Source organism: Prionailurus viverrinus, chromosome A2 (assembly GCF_022837055.1).
Source record: "Prionailurus viverrinus isolate Anna chromosome A2, UM_Priviv_1.0, whole genome shotgun sequence".
Lineage (NCBI taxonomy): Eukaryota > Metazoa > Chordata > Mammalia > Carnivora > Felidae > Prionailurus > Prionailurus viverrinus.
In genome coordinates, this window is record NC_062562.1 from 19,627,839 (window position 1) to 19,649,655 (window position 21,817).

Consider the following 21,817-nt stretch of genomic DNA (forward strand, 5'->3'; position numbering starts at 1 on the left):
CATCTGTAGCACAGATGGTTCTATCTAGGGACGAATTACGGTCCACCCGGCACTGGGGAAGAACGGCCTCCGGGCAGCTCTCAGCGGAACTTTCCTGTCGGCGGCGCGTGTTCCCGTCCGGGCGGCCGGGCGCGCGGTCCAGGAGGGGGACACTTTGTGGCGCGGACCGCGAGAGGAGCCTGCGAGCGCCGCCGCCGGAGAAGACCGACTCTCGGCCCGAGCCAGCCCGCGGCGCCCGGGCCTGGCCGGCCGCTTCCCGCCTCAGCCGCCACCTCCGCCCCCGCCGCCGCAGACGCAGCCGAGCAGGAGAAGCGGGAAGCGCAGCCAGTTGGCCCTGCCCGGCCCGGCGCGGCCCGGAGCCGCGGCGCAGGAGGTGAGTGCCGGTGCTGGCCCCCGGCTCCGGGCTTGGGCCGCCGGGACGGCAACAATGGGGGCCGAGTGGGGACGCGGCCCGGGCCCGTGGCGCTCAGCGGCCTGGGGCAGCAAGCCCGTCCCAGCGGCCCGGGCCTTGGGGCGCTGGATCCCCACTGGGGAACTCCAGTGGCCGGAGCCTTGGCTGGGGTTTTGGCCTCGACCCGGGGCCTCTGTGGCTTGGTATTTAGTATCTTGGTAGCCAGGAAAGGGAGTCACAGGGGCTCGGAGACTTAACTCCAGTGGTGTGCGCTCTTGACGCTTAATGCGGACACCCTGGAAGCTAACCATAGTGGGGTGGATGTGGGGGCGGGGGGGGGGGGGGGCTTGCGTTTGGAATTCTAGGGCCCTCCGTGTGCCTGGTCCCTAAGGCACATCGGGATGTGTCTCCCCCCGCGCCCCCTCCGTCCCACGTCTGTGAACTTGGCCGACTGGGGTCTGGCTGGGGAGTAGAGGCACTGGGAGTTTAGCTTCTCTGGGGTAACCAGTGATTGGTTCCTGGAACGGCTGGAAGCTCAGCTGGGCACAGAGGAGTTGAGCAAAGAGCTGGATTCTCCGGCCCAGACGTATCCTGGCGTTGAGGGGTTCTCAGGCAGGGAACTGAATGTCACCAGAGTGTCACGGTGAGTAGCGTTGCCTCCCTTGGTGTTAGGGTGAGCTGGAGTTGTGATTTGGAGAGTGTAGAGAAGTGTTGGTAGGCTGCCGAGTTTGGTAGGTTGCTTTATGTGGGCCACGGTGATGGCAGTCTGGGAGATGAACAGGAGAACTTTGCAGAGTGGGCTTTCTGATAGAGAATGACCTCTTACTGCGGGGGAGTGGGTGACTCAGATCTGTTAGAATTCCCGTGCTTGCTAGTGGATGTGGCTGACTATGTTAGTGACTGGACACCAAGGTGGATGGGGCTGGAAAGGGCTTTTGGGGGCTGAATGAGTTTGTTCCAGAGTAGAAGACTACTGTGGAATCATTCCTTTTCACTCCAAGTCAGAATGGTAGCTGTCCTTGACAGTATTTTAAGTAAAGAATATCTTTGTGGTATTTGGATCCAAAGCTTTCTTCTGTACTTTTCTTTTTTTTTTTTTTTTCCTCCTGTTTTTGAATTGTGACTCATACTTTCATTTCAGGACTGTGGCTATTGTTTGTAATGCTAGACAAACTTAGACACCATAATATATGTAAATTCTAGGGGTTTTCAGTCCAATTCTTAGAAATCTAAATTAATTTCAGAGCCTGTTTTCACTAATTTGTGTGTCATTGTTTAATGTGTGCAACTCTACAGAGGGATGTGAAAACCCTAACAGTTTATGTTTTTAAATGTTCTTTGTATCCCTAATCCATGAAACTTCATTTTCTCCTGCTGCCATGAAGTCATTATGTTGAATCTGTTAAATCTTAGTGACTGCCATTTGAGCTTTTACAGAACATTATCTTCTTCACTAGAAGTGTTCTCCATCTTCAGTGAATTTGGTCTGCACACTGTGTCTCATCTGTATTATTGAAGGCAGTGTGCAAACTCCAGCTCTGAGGCCTGCAGCTGTGCACCAGAGCTCTGTGTGTAGCATTCAGGCAAAGTTGGTGTGTTGTCTGTAGATGAGGTATCAAACTCTATACAACAAATGGCAGTATCAGACCATTGCACCTTCTGAGTTTATTTAGAGTGTTAAGAGGTACTGCCCAGTTGGAGTCTATAAATTTTCAGTGAAATATGAGGTAATTCTGACTATCTGTAGGTTGTACTAATAGTTCTGGTTTTCCCCCCTTAATCTTTAAAAAATCCTGTATGTCCCTTGATTTCTGTCTCTTTTAAATTTTTATATTTTAAATAGTTAACTCTTTCATAAACCAGTGTCTGTTGAATTATGACAGGTACTGTGTTGGGCATCTTTACAATGGTGATATTTTTGGCATTTTAATAGTAGTTCTTAGTTCAGAAGTGGCTATAGGTCTGTGAAAGAAGAAGTGGTTCAGGTATATTATGCTTTTAATTGGTAAAGCTGCTGAATGAAGTTTTTTATACAGTATTAATTCTGACTAGTGAAAATTGATTGTCTTCATGTATTTTCGTGAAAAAGGTGAGCTATAATGTGTTCACATTAGTATGGGATTGTTTTTGCATTAATTTAAATACACCTGTTAACTTTAAGTATTTCTGTAGACAAACCACAGGTAACATTTTGTTTCTGTGTGTGTTTGTGAATAGTGATTTATAAATACTGTATATGTGCTTGGGTTCCCCAGGAAGCCGTCACACTTTCCTTTCCACTGTGGTTTGGGAGCATGAAGGCGTTGCTTACCCCCTTTGTCTGGTTCACTGTATGTAGGCTGGGAGTGTCTGCTGATCACTTGGAGTGCTGTCCCCTAGAACAGGAGGAATAAGATTGAGGTAAGGCTCAGTCTATTTGAAATTGCTTGCCTCTTGGTTTTCACTGCATACAATATAATGTAAATTATATTTGAAAAAAAATTTTTTTGCCTTAATCGTTAATCTCCATTCTGATCTAGTAGAATGAAATTCTGTCCTTTGCTCTCTTCTCTCTCTGTGTTTATATTTTGGCTAAAAATCCAAGGCACTCACATGATAAATTCTTTAAAATATCTTTCATTTTCTGTCTAGAATGTTCACTTGATCAAAGAAAAGAAAAAATGGTTTACATATGTTGTTTTGAAAAAAAAATTTTTATTATTACATTTTATTTATTTTTGATAGAGAGACAGAGCACAAGTGGGGGAGGGGCAGAGAGAGACGGATACACCGAATCCAAAGCAGGCTCCAGGCTCTGAGCTGTCAGCACAGAGCCTGATGTCGGGCTTGAACTCATGGACCGTGAGATCATGACCTGAGTGGAAGTCAGAAGCTTAACCGACTGAACCACCCAGGTGCCCCAACATATGTTTTTTTTTTTTTTTTTTTTTTTAATTTTTAACGTTTATTCAGTTTTGAGAGACAGAGAGAAACAGAGCATGAGTGGGGAAGGGTCAGAGAGAGGGAGACACAGACTCCGAAGGAGGCTCCAGGCTCTGAGCTGCCAGCACAGAGCCCCACGCGGGACTCGAACTCACGAACTGTGAGATCATGACCTGAGCCGAAGTTGGACGCTCAACCAACTGAGCCACCCCGGCGCCCCAACATATGTTGTTTTAAAAGCAAAGTGATTGCTGAAAGAAGTGTTTTTGAATACCTCTTAGTCAAATGGATTGACTTCAGAAACTCTTGGAAAGAAGCCTTAGAGTTTTTGCTTTTTTTTTTTTTTTAAATTTTTTTAACGTTTATTTATTTTTTGAGAGACAGAACTTGAGCAGGGAAGGGGCAGAAAGGGAGAGGGAGTTACAGAATCCAAAGCAGGCTCCAGGCTCTCAGCTGTCAGTACAGAGCCCAATGCGGGGCTCGAACCCACAAACTGTGAGATCATGACCTGAGCCGAAGTCGGGAACTTAACTGACTGAGCCACACAGGCGCCCTGTGATTTTGCTTTATGTAGGAAAATTCTGAGGTGTCTAGTACAATAGGAAGGGCATGGTCTTTGGAGTCATCCCACCTCTACTTCTTTCTTGCTTTTTGACCTGGGTAAGCTGTTAACCTTTCTGAGCCTTGTTTTATTTATTTATTTTTTTCCTTCTGTAAAATGAGGATAGGATAACCTTCTCTGCAGATTGTATTGGGGACTGAAGATGAAGGCCTAGTACTTTGTAGGTAGTCAGTGCTTGCTGTTAGTAGTAGTGTCTTGCTCTTAGTAGCTGTTAGTGTAGTTAGAAGTAGTAATGGGGGCGCTATTTTCAGTAGTATTAGTAGTAGGAGCATAGCCAGGTGCTGGGCATGGATGAGGGGCTCAGTTTCTTTGTCTGGTGAGGAAGGCAGCCTGCTGTCTGCACCTGTTTGTACTCTGGACAGGTGAGAGAATTGCCGAGGTAGTCTTTATCTAGTACTGGTGGGCAGGAGTCCACACTATAAAGTCCAAGGTCATTCCTGGCACTGGTAGGTTTTTTTCCTGGCAGTTTCTATGGAGAAGCCAGGAGGTAACTGTTCAGCATGTCTTTGTTTTGAGAACTGTAAGCATTCCCATTTACACTGCTAGAGTATGACAGGCAGCATCATGTTCTGTGTATCCCATGGTCAGGATGTTTCTCTAGCTTTCGTCTTATCAGAGACCTGGCTTTGGTCTTTTTGCTAGGAAGGCTCCAGATGCTAGAGAGATTTGTCATCTTTCTCTAATTTGGGGTATTTTGATAGAATATAGCACTCTGTTCAGAAAGTTTTTGATGAACAGAAGGTTGACAGCCTTTGTTACAGAATTGTTCAGTTTTATTTTTTCCCTATGGGAGGAAAAAAAGAAGTCAAGAGAAAAGTAAGAATAAGTATAAGCCAGATAGAAGTAATTAGAAATAACCGGCCCTATAACTCTTCCAGTTTTCCTTAGTCAAATCCCTCCTCCATTGTGGCTGGTCTTTAACTTCTGTTAAAAGTAAATAATATTCCTTTAGCCTTAAAATACTGTGAACATCTAGATCCTAGTATGTCTCTATTTCAACATCTCACCTTTAGACTCAGCCACTCCTGTGTCTTTGTTCTAGTCCCTCTTCTGCCACAATTTCTCTGGCACTTGAAGCTGTAGTTACAGTGAACTCCTTGAACATCCCAGCATGCTGAAGCTATTCCTCTCCTAACTTTCTTTCCCATTCTAGTGATTCTCTGACTCTTAGTCTTGCATTTACCAGGAATTAAGGCACCATCATCTCTTAAAAGATTCTTTGATTCTTTCTGGATTAAGCTGAATGCCTCTCCTTTATCTGGCCATTGCAGTTCTGTCCAAGCTTCTTTCATAATTACTGTGTACACTGTACTCTTAACTTTTGGTATATTTGTGTGTTTTAGAGGCTAGGTTGTAATCTGCGTGAGAGCAGGACCTTGTCTTATTTATCCTTATATCCTAATACCTAACCATCTCTGGCACTGAGTAGCTACCCTGTAAATCTTTGTGGAATGAACAAATGAATGACCTCTGCATATGAAGTGACAGGAAATCATTCCTTGTGGAGCTGGTGGTGTGATGAGCATTCTGATTTTAAGGCTGTGTCTGATCCTGGCTGAAACAGTGCTTCTGCCTTTGTACTTACAGGTTGTTAAAAGCAATACTTTATTTTGATTGAAAATGTGTTGCTTATTCCGTATGTTCATAGCTTTCAGGCTAGGGGCGCTATTACTTGCTTTCTGTGGGTCTGGCAAAAGTTTCATTTGGAAAAAATGGAAGTTTTTCATTGGTATTATCTAGATTTTCCTTTGGCCATTTACTGCTCTGAGCGCTTTGTCCTCATGCATGAAGAAGAGTGACTAGTCAGTTTGGGTCACAAGGTCTCCAGACAGCTAGTGGCCAGCCTGGGAGTGGGTAACGAATTTAACACCAGGATGTTGTGACTTTTACCGGCTGATGGACCTTTTGGAATTGAGCTCAATGTCACCATTTTCAGGATACAAGATTAGTTGCTCAGACTTCATTCAGGAATTTGAACTCAGTGACTATGAAATTATCTGTACTAGTTCTTTGCTTAGCCTAATCTTGTACTAAAACTGGAACTGATGAATTAATTCTTTGTTAGGAGGCTATGTGTTCTGAGTTACTAACCTAGAAATTATGGAATTGTGCCAATTTCATAAGTCACCCTCTTGGTTCTTCTTTGTGGTAAGATAACTTGAGGGTGTACTATCTAAATTGATTTAAATTTTCATGGTTGATCAGATCACATAAGAATCCCACTGAAGGCCAAGTGTGAGGAACCTTATTAAAGCCTATATAATGTAGTCTTCTTTCATGCAGGTGACAAATATAACATACTGCAGAAAAGGAAAGCATGAAAAGTAGTTAAAGGTAAAAATTGATATGAGATAAGGAAAACTGAAACAAAGTATAAGGCACATTAAATGTGGCAAGCAACTGTTGAAGATATTCTGTGAGCAGTGTTGAGATTTTGAGAAGGAAATTGTTGTAATGTAGGTTAGAAGCAATAAAAACAAAAATCATTTCAGCCAGCATAGGCACATTGGCTTTACTAGCGCCCACTTATGGTCTTAAAACATCATCAGTGAAAGTTATACATAGGCAGAAATGAAAATGTTTGCTTTATAAGTATACCTTGCACGTGTATGGTATTACAGCTCATAACTTTCATATACATTTCCTTTACTTTACCCTCTCAACAACCCTGTGAAGCAGGTAGCCCCATTTTACAGTTGAGGAAACAAACACAAAAGTGAAGTAGCTTGCTTTCAAGTGCACAAAGCCATTAAGAAGAAAAACTTCTAGGTTTTCTGATCCTAAGTTTAGGACCCCTTTTATGTCCTTATAGGATATTGTTATGGCTTCAGTTTGGGGGAACAGTTACCCCTTATTCCAGGCTTCTGGCTAGGAAAGGATACCCACAAAGAATGTAGTGCCACGCAGGGAGTAGAGCATCTGCTCTGTTAACAGTTGCCTGGAAACTCTGGAAGAGGCTGAATGGGGGAGGAACCTAGAGGGAGTGGAGCCCCACTGTCCTCACACATCACTTATTGGTCAAGGGAAAAACCCAGAATCAGGTGGAAATGTTTTTTGCAATATTTGACACTAGTAGTGGTCTTCCTCCTAACATAATGATATATAGGAATTGGACCCCAGAAAATGTGGGAAAGAATTCTTTAGGTGTGATTCTGACTTGAGCTCAGGCTCTCTGCCCTCATTGTGCCTTCCAGTTCCACTGTGTTCCCCACACCGTTTCTCCACCTTTCTCTTCCCCACTGTTTCACCCACCTCAGCTTGGATGCTGGTTTGCCATGGCCCACAGTTTCAGTGCTGCCTTCCCTGGGTCTGATAACCCTTTGCCTGCCTGACTTTGTATACTGTCTGTTCTGCCAGTTGCCATCCCTAAACTTTCACCTCTGGCTTCTTTTGTTAACCCTAGGTTGCTTAGTGTTTTTAGGGAATCAGGAAAATGGGATGTGTTGACTGACCGCAGTTCCCACTGCTTCAGTTGAGTTGAGCTCTGACCCTCATGGTGCTCCTGTGCTGCCTTCTTAGGGTCCCATTCCCATAGCAACTGCTTGCATGTTTCCCAAAGCTCATTTTTTCTTTTTTTTCTTTTTAAAATTTTTGTTTCTTTTGTTTTTTATTTTTAATATTTATTATTTTTGAGAGAAAGAGAGGGAGCTTGCACATAAGTGGGCGAAGGGCAGAGAGAGAGGGAGACAGAGGATCCGAAGTGGGCTCTGTGCTGACAGCAGAGAGCCTGATATGGGACTTTAACTCATGAACACAGACCATGACCTGAGCTGAAGTCAGAGGCTCAACTGACTGAGACACCCAGGTGCCTCTCTTTTTTTTTTTTTTTTTTAATTTTTAATTTTTAATTTTTTATATTTTTAAAGTAATCTTTACCCAGTGTGGGGCTTGAACCCACAACCTGAAGATCAAGAGTTGTAGCTCCACTGACTGAGCCAGCCAGGCACTGCCCCAAGGCTCATTTTTCCCTTAGGCCCTAGACCTGCCCTCCATCTCCCTCATTCATTTTTTTTTAAGTTTCTTTATTTATTTTGAGAGAGAGAACGAGAGAGAGAGAACATGGTGGTGGGGACAGAGAGTGAGGGATAGGGAGAATTCCAAACAGGCTCTGGGGAGGGCTCAATCCCAGGCACCGTGAGATCATGAGCTGAGCTGAAACCAAGAGTTGGATGCTTAACCAGCTGAGCCCCGGGCTCCCCTCTCCCTCATTCTTGACCATGACCTCACTTTAAGGCTTGTGCTCCCTATTTTTCCCCCTTGTCTTTGTATCATGACACTTTCATTGCTCAGAGTCTCTTGCTTTGGAAAGTCCTTAACTTTTTAACCCCATCCCCACCCCGCTGATTATACCAGTAATATATGAGCACGGTAAAATTCAGGCATTTTTTAAGTAAGGAAAGGAAACCAGAATCCCATGTCTCAGTGTTAATCACCATTAAGAATTCAGTCTATATTTATTCACATTTTTTTCTACTATGTATGCTAATGTGAATGTATGTGAAAGAGAGAGGTAAGTAATTCCTTTTTACAGAAATGAGATCACAATATAGCTACTCTTCTACAAATATTTTTCAATATGTATATAACTAATATATAATATATAACTATATTTCCTTACCCCCTGTTTTATCTAGGTCTCTTAATGCTTTGTGGTTTGGCTTAATGGTTTTATCTTGAACATTTTCTCCTGTTTAGTACATGTATCTATCATATATTTTAATAGTTACATAGTATTATATTGCATTGTATCAACTTTTCTAGTCCCCTGGGACAGACATTTGTTTCTGTCTTTGTAGCAACAAGCATCCTTGTGTGTGTGTATATATATATATATGTATATGTGTATATCTATATGTATATATATACACAATGCACCTCTTTGTATACATTGTATACATCTTTATATACATTGTATACTTCCTAGGACAAACTCCTACAAGTAGAATTTCTTTGTCAAAGGATACACATGTTGGGGTGCCTGGGTGGCTGAGTCAGCTAAGCATGGTACTTCAGCTCAGGTCATAATCTCATGGTTTGTGAGTTCGAGCCCCGCATTAGGTGCTGTGCTGATAGCTCAGAGCCTGGAACCTGCTTTAGATTCTGTCTTCCTCTCTGTCTGCCCCTCCCCTGCTTGCACTCTGTCTCTCTCTCTCTCAACAATAAACAAACATTAAAAAATTAAAAAACAAACAAAAGATATGCATATTTAAAATTTTTCTAGCAATAGGGGCACCTAGGTGGCTCAGTCAGTTAAGCATCTGACTTTGCCTCAGGTCATGATCTTATGGGTTGTGAGTTCGAGCCCCACATCAAACTCTGTGCTGATAGCTGAGAGCCTGGAGCCTGCCTCAGATTCTATGACTCCCTGTCTCTCTGCACCCCCTCTGGCACCCTCTGCCAACTCATGCTCTGTTTCTCTCTCTCCCTCTCTCTCAGAAATAAATAAACAAATAAAATTTTTCTAGATATTACCAAATAACTTTAAAAAGATATTTTTTCTTCTTTAGCACTGAACATTATCAATATATTTAATCTTTGCCAATTTAAAGCCTATGTAACTAATTTGTTTGAAGCCTAGATAACATTTTCTTGTTGAGGAGAATGAGCATCTTTTCATGTATTTATTTCATATATTATCGATCAATTAATTAGTTAGTTGATTAATCAGTGTCTCCTTTCTAGCATCTTTCTGTTCTCTCCCCTTTTAGTTTTTACCTTACATGCAAGGTAGAACCATAATAACTTTACTTAGTTCTGGGCCTCTCATGCTACCCTAGCCTTCTCCTTCCTATCCTTGTTTCTTATCTAAAATGCAGTTTTACTGCCATTTCCGTACCACCTGTTTTATCTATGTGTCTTAATGTTTTGTGTTCTGGCTTCTGGTCTTATGTGTCTCCTGAACACTATTTCTGAGGTGAAATCCATGTTGTTTGGACATTTTTTCTTCTGGATGTTTGTTCTCCCTTGTTTTGACCAACTTCTCACTCCCCACCGTCTTTGCAGGGAGGGAAGTCACGCATGAATGAACTTTTTACTATGGAAAATTTCAAACATATATAGCAACACGGAGTATAGTGTATTAACCCCATGTACCCATCACCCAGTTTCAACAATTATCAGCATTTCCCCAATTTTTTCTTTCAATTGTCCTCCTCACTTTTTTGTTGTTGTTGGTATGTTAAATTTTTTTTATGTTTATTTATTCATTTTATTTAAAAAAAAAAACTTTTTTTTAATGTTTATTTTTGAGACAGAGAGAGACAGAGCATGAACGGGGGAGGGTCAGAGAGAGAGGGAGACACAGAATCTGAAACAGGCTCTAGGCTCTGAGCCATCAGCACAGAGCCCGACGCGAGGCTGGAACTCACGGACCGTGAGATCATGACCTGAGCCGAAGTCGGACGCTCAACCGACTGAGCCACCCAGGCGCCCCTCATTTTATTTTTTAATGTTTATTTTTGAGAGAGAGACACAGAGTGTGAGCAGGGGAGGGGCAGAGAGAGAGGGAAACACAGAATCTGAAGCAGGCTCCAGGCTCTGAGAGCTGTCAGCACAGAGCCTGATGTGGGGCTCGAACTCATGAACTGCAAGGTCATGACCTGAGCTGAACTGACTTGGCCACCCACGTGCCCCTGTTGTGGGTATGTTTTAAAGCTAAATCTCAGACATTGTCATTGAGTGTATATGTCTTACTAATAAGAACATTCTGTTTTTTTTTTAAACATCATTACCTTGCCATTTTCTACCCTACTAAAAATTAACACTATTTCCCAGATAGTGAGGACTTGATTTTTAATCCTGACTCTGATACCTGCTGTTTAACTTGGACAATTTATAAGTTTGTTTTCTCCTCTTGAGTGGTAGTGAGGATAATCATGATAATTCTGTCTCATCAGATTGTTGTGAGATTATCTCATATACTCCCACATAAAGTGCTTAGTACAGTGCTTTACCTACGTGGGGTGCAAACATATTTTGTCTCACTCTGTCTTTATTCATCCATTCATTCATTCAGCAGATATTTTTTGAACATGTGTGTTTTAGCCGAAGAGGAGACATTGACCTTGGCTTCTAGGATTCTGCACTGTCTTAATTCTCTGCCTTCCTCTCAGATGTGCCTTTGTAAAAGTCCTTCCTTTTGTCCCCCTGGATATGGATGTAACCCAGGTTTGTTGTTTTCCTTCTATTCCCTCTGTATCCTGGCCCTCAGAGACCTAGCTCTTCCACTCCCACCACCTCAGGCTCTCTAAGTGACTCAATTCTATAACCCTTGTTTCTTCATCAAGCAGTAAACCCACATTTCTTCCTGGCTTTTGGACATTTTTGTCTGACCAGGGGAATTACTGTAAAGTGCACTGAATTGAGTCTGCAGACCAGGACTGCAGCTACATCTTGGCCACTAACTTCATGGCTTGGGCAATTCAGTCACCTCTCTTGGTCTTGGTGTCCTCGGTCAGAAGGACAGAAGGGCTGAGTTAGAGTCTGAAGTCCTATCCAGCTTTAAAAGCCTATCAGCTGTGAGGAGGTGGTTTTAGAAGTGTCCTACTCAACATATATGGAACCATAGCCACCATTCTGCTCCCCAGACAAGTTTCTGGCTTCCCCACCTGGCCCGTCCCAGGAAATCCAGGCTTTACCCTGTGGCTCTTCCCTCTCATTTGTCTTCAGCATAAGACTGGTTACCTCATGGCTAGATCTTCAGTTAGTCTTGATTCCTGGCTCTTCCTGGAACATACCTTTGCATCTATATTCACATTGTTTCCTTTGGTTATGTTCATGTTGTTTCCCCTGAGTTCTGGCCATTGAAATTATGACCATCTTGGTAGGCTTAGTTCAGGTGACAGTTTTATCCATATTGGAAGTGAGTCTTCCCTCCTCTGACTCTCATGACTAGCAGTATATCAGTGACATTTCACAATATGCCTGGTACTTCAGATATTTGCATAAGTTTTTTCTTTTTTCTTTTTTTACCTTCTGGTTTGTAATCCCCTTTAGTACAGTTACCACATTTACGTTGTGTATTATTTTTCATCATACAGTATTTAGCATAATTCATTGTGCTAATATTTTTGCAATAAATTCTTGTTGAATAAGTGAACTAAAGTGGACTTTGCTTCAAGGTAAGAACATTTATAGAATTTTTTAAATTTTTTAATGTTTATTAATTTTTTGAGAGAGAGAGAGTGAGTAGGAGAGGGGCAGAGAGAGAGAGAGAGAGAGAGAGAGAGAGAGAGAATCTAAAACAGGCTCCTGGCTCTGAGCTGTTAGAGAGAGAGAGAGGGAGAGAGAGAGAGAGAATCTAAAACAGGCTCCTGGCTCTGAGCTGTTAGCATAGAGCCTGATGTGGAGCTTGAACTCACAAACTGTGAGATCATTATTGAGCCAAAGTCAGATGCTTAACTGGCTGAGCCACCCAGGCGCCCCTACAGAAATGTTTTTAAACCCCAGAGTTCAAAGGATGTGATAATTAAATAGTCAAGAATGAAGAAGGCCTAGCTTGTGAAATGGTACTAATGGTACTAATTTAGACACTAATTCCTTGATTTCAAAATTCAAAGAATCCTCTCCTTTCCTGTCCTGTCTCAGAGTTGGGAAAATTTTTGACTTTTGGATAATATGACTTAGTTTCTCCAAAGCATTGCTGTTAACACTGTTGTCATCATGGAGTAGCTAAAGATAATCAACATTTATTGAAAGCTAACTTACCATATGCTAGGCAATGTGCTATTTTTTCACTTAATTTAAAAAATAATCTTATATGAGATATGCACTATTACTATTCTCATTTTATAAATGAAGAAACCTATGTTTAGAGAAATTAGGTAACTTCTTATTTATTTATTATTTTTAAATGTTTATTTTTTTTTGAGAGAGAGAGTTTGTGTGTGAAAGTGCTTGCAGGGGAGGAGCAGAGAGAGAGGGAGAGAGAATCCCAAGTAGGCTCCATGCTCTTAGCACAAAGCCTGAGGTGGGGCTCGATCCCAGGAACTGTGAGATCATGACCTGAGCCTAAATCAAGAGTCAGAAGCTCAACCCACAGAGCCATCCAGGTTCCCCTTTTAATGTCCTTTAGATAGAAAACGGCAATGCTGGGACTCTGACTCAGGCCATATCATCTTAGAGACCATATTCTTTTTTTTTTTTTTTAAGCTTATTTATTTTTGAGACAGAGAGTGTGTGCACACGCATGTGGGAGAGGCAGAGAAAGAGGGGAGAGAGAGAACCCTAAGTAGGCTTTGCACTGTCAGCAAGGAGCCCGATATGAGGCTTGAACTCACGAACTGTGAGATCATGACCTGAACTGAAACAAAGAGTCATTATTTTTTTTTAAATTTTTTCTTGAATGTTTATTTATATTTTAGAGAGAGAGAGACAGAGAGTGTGTGTGAGTGGCAGAGTGGCAGAGAGAGAGGGAGACACAGAATCTGAAACAGGCTCAGCCGAGCTGTCAGCACAGAGCCCGATGCAGGGCTCGAACCCACAAACTAAGATCATGACCTGAGCCGAAGTTGGACACTTAACCGACTGAGCCACCCAGGCACCCCTGCCCATATTCTTTTTTATTTTTTATTTGTGTTTTTTTTTTTTTTTCAGAGCCCGTATTCTCCTCCTCCTCCTCCTTTTTTTTTTTTTTTTTTTTTTTTTTTAAAGTAGGCTGCACACCCAGCATGGAACCCAATGTGAGGCTTGAACTCAACGACCCTGAGATCAATACCTGAGCTGAGATCAATCAAGAGTTGGACCCTTAACTGAGCCAACCATGCCCCCTAGAGACCATATTCTTTTAAAAAAAATTTTTTTTTCAACGTTTATTTATTTTTGGGACAGAGAGAGACAGAGCATGAACGGGGGAGGGACAGAGAGAGAGGGAGACACAGAATCGGAAACAGGCTCCAGGCTCTGAGCCATCAGCCCAGAGCCTGACGCGGGGCTCAAACTCACGGACCGCGAGATCGTGACCTGGCTGAAGTCGGACGCTTAACCGACTGTGCCACCCAGGTGCCCCCCATATTCTTAATTGGTTTACTGCTTTCCTGTCCGAAACACATTTACTGCCAGTTGGCTCTTTTGGCATTTATTTTCACTCATCTCTTATCCAATAACTTGCATAAATTTCTTCATTTTTCCCTTCCCAATACCAGCTATCCTTCTGTTGTTCTTCCTGATGTGGGTGAAGGTATGCCTTTGTTCTTTGGAGTCATCCAGACTTCAAGCCTCAGAGTCCTATTTAATTCCTCCCTTTCCTTCCCGTGCAGCAATTCTTTGAGTTTTCCTTGGTAGTGCCTTACCCTTGCTCCATTCTTTCTGGTTTCTTTGCCTTCCTCTTAGCTGATTTTTTTCCCTCCATTCTTTCACCTTTGCAGTTCTGAAAGGATTGCCTTTCACCCTTCTCTCTCCAGTTAAAAATCCTTGTGTGGTTCCTGTATCTGAGGTTTCTAAAAGCCAGTTTTCAAATAGGGTCGTAATCATGTGTAGGACTTCTTTAAAGCATGTTAAGTCTTCAGAATAAAACTATGAGGCTGATGCTATTATTTGCAGTTTAGAGATGGGAAAATGGAGGCTTAATGAGACTGAGTCACTTACACAAGATCACTATTGGTGGGAACTAGGGAACTATGTATTTTTAATAAGCTCTTCAGATTCTGATGCCCTGAAAACACCAGGTTTAGGAAACACCAGGCAGCCTTTAACTCCTTTTAGAATCCCTTCCCTAAATATCTTTGTGGTTCCAGTGACCCCACCATATCTGAAATTTTTGTAGCATTTGATTCTTGATTGTGCCCATCTTGCTGATGTATTTCCTGATAGTGTACTTCCCTGGCTGGTTCTTTCTCTGCCTCTCTGACTTTCTGTGCAGGCTGCTATTCTCTACTCCCTCATGGTTTGGCCCATGCTTGGCTACCCTTTCCTTTCTACACATACTCCCTGAGTCTCTTCCATATTGGTGCTTCAGCTACCTGAATATGATAGGAACACCCAAATCTGTTTTTCTGACCCTAGTTCATTTTCCAGCTATTTCTGGGATTTTACCATTAACGACACTTTATATAGAGAGAGTAGGGAAGGGGCAGAGAGAGAGAGAGAGAGAAAGAGAGAGAGAGAGAGAGAGAGAATCCCAAGCAGGCTCCATGCTGTCAGCGTGGAGCCTGACATGGGGCTCGATCCTAGGAACTGTGAGATCATGACCTGAGCCAAAGAAATCAAGAGTCAGATCCTTAACCGACTGGGCCACCCAGGTGTCCCTATTAACAACACTATTATCTGCACCATTGTTTGAGCTGGAAACCTGGGCCATGGATAAAAGCTTGGAGTCTGGAGTTAGAAGTCTGAGTTGAAATTGAATTCTACTACTCTCTAGCTGGGTAAAATTGGGACAGGCCACTTAACCTCTCTAAACCTTAGATTTCTTCTTTGTGGAATGGGGATAACCTTACTTTCCTCATGGTATTGTAGTGAAGATACAGTGAGAGAATGTTGATGAAACGTTTAACGATTTGGTTGATATTTATGGTGCCCTTCCTGTGTACCAAGGACTGTGTTGGGTGCTGGGGAGATAGTGGTGAGTAAGGCTGCCCTCATGGGGCTCCAGTTGACTACTGAGCCCTTACTGTTTTTTTCTTCTTAGTCTCTAATATTTCCTCTTTTCTCCTTTCTCATTGCCACTACTGTGGTTCAGGGCATCCCCACCTTTTGCCAAGTGTTATAGCAGCTTCCTGCCTAATTTCCTTGCCTTCACACAGCCACCAGTGTTCCTTTTAAATTGGGAATTCAGATGATGCCACTTATCTTTCAGTGGCTCTCATTAGGGGCATATAGACTATGGGGAGCATTGCATAGAGATCGATATCAAGTCCATTTCTGAGCACAGCAGAGAAGGACTCATGGTATACTAGTTATATCTGCCAGAGACAGAGAAAGGAAAGTGTTACCAAGTGCCACATGTTTGCCAATCCTTGTATAGGACAAAGTTCAGGCTTCTTAGTAAGGTCTTCACGATACTGCTAGATCAGGATCTGGCCTGTCTGCTTCTCATCTCTTGCAATTTCCCCATTTATTCCCCCAACCTATATTCCCATGGAACTGAACTTCAGCATATGTCATTCTCTGAATGACTTCATCCTTCTCTTCTTAAAGCTCTAATATTCAGATCCATTGCCTGCTCTGGAAAGCCTTCACCAGCTTTTCAAGGCAAAATTATCTCCTCCATCCTGTAGAACCTTATTTGCTCCTTCCTTCCCTTCCTTCCTTCTTCTGAAATATAATTCACATATCATAAATTTCACCATTTTTAAGTGTTCAGTTGAGTGGCTTTTAGTACATTCACAAGGTTATACAACCATTACCACTGTCTAATTCCAGAGCATCTCATTACTACAAAAAGAAAACCACGTTTATTAAGCCATCACTCCCTATTCTCCCTTTCCCCCCATCACGTGGTAACCACCACTAATCCACTTTCTGTTTCTATGGGTTTGCCTATTCTGGGCATTTCAGGTAAATGGAATCAGACAGTATGTGGCCTTCTGTGACTGGCTTGTCTCACTTAGCATGATGTTTTCAAGGTTCATCCATGTTGTAGCATGTGTCAGTACTTCATTCCCTTTTTAGTTGATTTTGAGAGAGAGTGAGCTGGGGAGGGGCAGAGAGAAAGGGAGAGAGAGAATTCCAAGGAGGCTCCGTGCTATCACTGTGGAGCCCAATATGGGGCTCGAACCCATGAACCATGAGATCATGACCTGAGCCAAAATCAAGAGTTGGATGCTTAACCAACTGAGCCAGCCAGGTGGCCCTGGATGTACTACATTTTGTTAATCCATTTATCAGTTGAACCTTAATCATGTGTTGTATTTGCCAGATTGCTCACAGTGTGTGCTTACATATCTGTGTCAGTTAATGGGATGATCCCTGAAGGGTTCTAGTCATCACTCTATGTCCAGGATTCTCTCTGTGTATCTTCAGTGTCTACGAGTGCTGGTCAAAGGAGATGTTTAATAAGTATGTAGTGATGAATCATTTTATCTCCCTTTCCAGAAACCTGATACTTTCTGCCTTTTCAGTACTCCTCAGATCCAAGCCATGATTCCTATGTGGAATGTCCTCTCCTTCCCTCTTCACTTGTCCAGTTCTGTTGTTTTTTTTTTTTTTAAGATTTTATTTTTAAGTAATCTCTATACCCAACATGGGGCTCGAACCTGTGACCCCAAGATCAAGAGTTGGCACGCTCCACTGACTGAACCAGCTAGTTAAGACAAACTTAACCCCCTTGTTTGTCTAATTCTGCTTTGCTTCAGGGTTGTTTCAAGATCTGCCTCCTCCAGAACCCCTTCCAGCAGCATTTAAACCTCAGATGCTATTGCTTTCTTCTCTGAACTCTGGTGCATTTGGGGTCTCTATCATTCATTAGACACTTAATAAATATAATCTTAGCTCAGTCCTTAACTAGATTTACAGTAGGCCCACCAACACTGATTCCTTTTTTGCATTCCCAATAAAAAGGTATTGTAATTATGTAATGGAATTACATCTAACATTTTACCTTACTCAAATTGAACTATTGTTTGCAAAAGGAGAAAAAAGAAAGAAATAATGACTTAAATAGTGAGGTAATTTCTACTCAGTGAGTGAGTACCCACAGGCAGTGTATGCAGGCAATGTTGTTAATATGGTTGACAAAAATCTATAAATTTAAAGAATTCTTGATCATTTGCAGAAGAGAAGTTGTTAAAGTGGTATGGTGATGAGTTGGTAAGTATTGTACCAAAAAAAAAAAAAAAAAAAAAAGAATTGGGGGCCTTAGAGAATTGTTGACTTAAAAAGATTTGGAAATGATGAGGAGGACGAATAAGGAAAGCTTGCTAGCTGGAATCTTCATACAATTGCTTGACTGGTCCAAGCAGCAAAACACATGAAGGTTTAACTTCTGAACATTGTAACCCTTTGGAATTATTTTCAGTGTATATATCTACATGAGTACATACATGAAACTATTTGTACTGTATTTATGTGGGCACTTGAATAGGTTTTTCAAGGGTGACTATTGATGGTCTTTTTTCAGATGCTGTTTAGGCCTTCATGTGAGCCCTAGCTAAGATGGGGCCCCTGTAGTAGGTACCCAGTTAATTATTGTTGGCAGTTTGAGCACATGGTTCCTGGATGTGGATATGAATAGGGGCATTCACAGCCTGGAAAATATGATGCTACTAAGGATGGGGATAAGGCCAAGGAGGATTTGTTCGTTGACAGTTTGACTTTAATGAAAATACATGTATAAAGGCAAAATGCTGATTTTACACTTATAAAGTAAAACAAAAGAAATAAAGAAAAATAACATTTTTTAAAAGTTTATTTCTTCATTTTGAGAGAGTGCACACGAGCATGTGCACACATGAGCAGGGGAGGGACAGAGAACGAGAGAGAGCAGAGCCCCACTCTGAGCTTGATCCCATGAACCTCAAGATCACCACTGGAGCTGAAATTAAGAGTCAGCCGCTTAACCAACTGAGCCACCCAAGTGCCCCTAACTTTTTGGTAAAACTCCCACCCAGAGATAAAAACAGTTAACCTTTTGGTGCATTTCCTTTTTTTTTTAATGGTTATTTTTGAGAGAGAGAGAGAGAGAGAGAGAGAGAGAGAGTGCATGCGAGCAAGGGAGGAGCAGAGAGGGGGTACAGAGATTCTGAAGTGGGCTCTGTGCTGAGGGCAGAGACCAATGCAGGGCTCGAATTCATGAACCATGAGATCATGACCTGAGCTGAAGTCAGATGCTTAACCGACTGAGCCACCCAGTTGTCCCAGTGCATTTCCTTTATTTCCTTCTTGTCTTTTTTTTTTTCCTGTGCATATATAAATACTTGGATGAATGTTATTTTATTTTGTAAAGTGGGATTTAAATATTAATAAGCTTTTTGTGTGCTTTTTATTATAACATTATATTGTAAAAATTGTCTTGAAACTCTTCCCCTGAAATTTGCTCTACTGTGTATGTTCTCAGAGAGACCCTTCCTCTAACAGGTTAGAAGTCTTTTTGGCAGAGCCATCTGTTTCATATATTAGTAGATTTATTTGTTCAGAACCTCACCAGGCCTGTTTTGCAAGCTCTGGTTAGGGCAAATTGGAAGTCACCAATGCTCACTGAACCAGTGCTCTCAGCCCAAATTCTCCATCAGAGAGGCCTGTGGCACGGTCACATCTGTCAGATGGCCCCTGCTAGACTTGCTTTTCATCTATTGACTCTATAGTGGATATTTCAGGTTAAATGTTTTTAAAAACATTTTAGATGGTTAGAGGAAGGCTTGATTTTTTTTCCTTTGTTGTTGTTGGTTTTTTTTTTTAATTAAAATTAAAACCATGTGCTATGGCAGCATCTTAAAGAACAATTCCATGTCAAGGGCATTTTGGCCAGTTTTTCTCTCTTAAAGATTCACTTCTCATACTATTATTCCATGAGTAAAAGTAGCAAAGAATGATGTGTTGTGGAGTATAAAATCCATGTATTATGAGAAATCAAATCTATGAAGTAGTAACAGCATCAATAAAATAGCCTATTGAAGTAGAAACTGTTAGTCTTTCATATTTAATGTGTTTAAGTTTTGTTTCCTCCGATATTCTTCCTTCCTCAGGTTATGTCTCTCAATCTATCTAGCCTGCCATAGGAGTCTTGAATCTGTTTTTAAAAATTTTTTATGTTTACTTATTTTGAGACCAAGACAGACAGAATGTGAGCAGGGGAGGGGCAGAGAGGAGACACAGAATCTGAAGCAGGCTCCAGGCTTTGAGCTGTCAGCACAGAGCCCGATATGGGGCTTGAACCCATGAACTGTGAGATCATGACCTGAGCCAAAGTTGGATGTTTAACCAACTGAGCCACCCAGGCATCCCAGGAGTCTTGAATCTTAACCTGGGTAGAACATTTGGTTCTTACTGCTTATATAAATTTCATTTCTGGCTTAAAGGGAGACTATCTGTGTCCTGGATATTTTTCTTTTAGTGACTGTGGTGTCTTATGCTTGGTAACTTTTTGCCCCACCTGTCTGCTGGAGATCTGAACTGATATATTCCAGAGCCCTATTTGTTTCTTCTGGGAGTGGGCCTTTTGGTGTGTGTTATTCTCACTGTCTGTGCGTTCTCTCTCCTACTGTTTTATTCACTCATTGTAGATTTGGTTTATCCAGTTTTGTCTGGTTGGAATGCCTATTTTCTGGGCTTGGGGCCAATTTTTTACTTAACTTTTGGGTAAAACTGTACAGTATCCTAGCTGCTGTCTGCAGAGATGAGCTCTCCAAAAGCAGTTCTATTTGTTTAGAAACCAGATAGCACATATTATGGTGGAAGATGTTATACACATGCTGGAAAGAAAAACAGGCTCTCCCTAAGTGGAACATTGATTGTCTATATGAGAACCAGCATACTGCTGTGTACTGGGATGTCTCACATACTAGTGTTTTCAAATGGGCTCGAGCTGCGATAAGACTGTAGTGTTTTCATGAGAAACGTTGTAAAATAAGTTACACATCTGTGTAGGATTTGTGTTGTGCTAGGTTGTTAAGGGTTTATTGTGTTGCTGGGTCATATGCTTTGTGAACCCTTACTGCACCTGAAGTGTAGGTGTCATTACCCAGATGGGGAGAAGGTAAGTAATTTGTCCCAGTTAAGTAACGCCATTAACCTGGGTCTCTCTGACATCAAAGAGCTTCCACTCTGTGATATACCTACTGTCTCTTCAGCATTGCTGATAGTAAAAGCTGGGATATGCATGACATCTGGTCTCCAGCCTGGGCTGATGTCTGAGGAAGAGGTGACAGTGCCACCCTAGCCACTGGTTAGGGAAACCTGGAAGAGAAGCCTCTTGTGTCTTTTACTCTTGTTGAGGCTTGAAGAACGGCACTCCTTTAGCTCTTTATTTTACCTCCTAAATAGTTCTCAAGTCTCGCCTTTCCTCTGGCTTTTTAACTGGCTCTATTTCCTGTCTTTTATTCCATCTTCACATTTCTTCCAGCAAATTTTTCTCCCAGACCATGCTTTGAACTTACCACATGCTAAATACTGAGCTGTGTTATCTTCATAATACAGTTTACACTTATATTAATTCCCCACTTGAGCCTCTTAATAATCCTTGAAGGTAGGGGGTACCTCCATTTTACAGGTGAAGAAACCATGGCCCAGAGAGGTTAAGTGACTTGCCCAAGGTCACAGTAAAAAATGAGCTGGGATTTGTTTTTGGTTTGAAACTGCATATACCTGTTCTTTTATCCAACATTCTGTGGTGCAGAGTGATCTTTATAAAAGACAGATCTGATCATGTCATTCTGACCTTCTTGTAGGCTAAGATCCAATCTCCTTAGCATGTATTCAGGGTGCTCCATGACCTTTGCTCTCTTACTTCTCCAGGCTCATTTTCTACTCTTTCCTCATACTTCCCACTTTATGCTCCAATAGTACAAGTGTCTTGGATTCCCTTTAGCATATTCTGCTCTTCCTTGTCTTTGAATTATTGCGTATAGAGTTCCCTGTCTTTGAACTCTTCCCTCCTCTTCCCTGGTCATCTCCGATCCCCATCTCTAGTCTTCCCCACCCCACCCCCATACCTAACTGTGCCCAACTTTTCCTTCAAAAGTCACTTTGGGCCTCACTAACACTTGATCTGACCTGTGTTTGTGCTTTACCTTTGTGTCCCCACTAGATAGTAGTTGTTAATAAGTTTTTGTTGAGTTGAACAGAATTTTTAGACATGTGACTATCTAAAAAGACATTCCAGAGACCATCAAGCTTCCACAATGATGAGTTGTTTTGTCAGTTTTAATAACTGGGAGTAGCTAAAGGTCAATTTTGGATAGGAGGAATGTAACGTGTTACTAAAAACAGAGCTTGGGGTTTTTCTGATT

General features: G+C 42.0%; 1 protein-coding gene across 4 annotated transcripts in view; it reads left to right on the forward strand.

The window, feature by feature from the left end:
• The first annotated feature begins 234 nt into the window (after positions 1 to 234).
• RAD54L2 (RAD54 like 2) overlaps positions 235 to 21,817 on the forward strand; it is a 111,314-nt gene continuing 89,731 nt past the window's right edge. The window contains exons 1-2 of one of the 4 annotated variants that reach the window (XM_047849968.1): positions 235 to 373; positions 2,647 to 2,791. The gene's annotated coding sequence lies outside the window, so the exon portion shown is untranslated. Of the gene's footprint in view, positions 374 to 976; positions 1,035 to 2,646; positions 2,792 to 21,817 lie in introns of those variants that run through there. The other 3 variants (XM_047849970.1, XM_047849969.1, XM_047849971.1) reach the window with 3 other exon arrangements.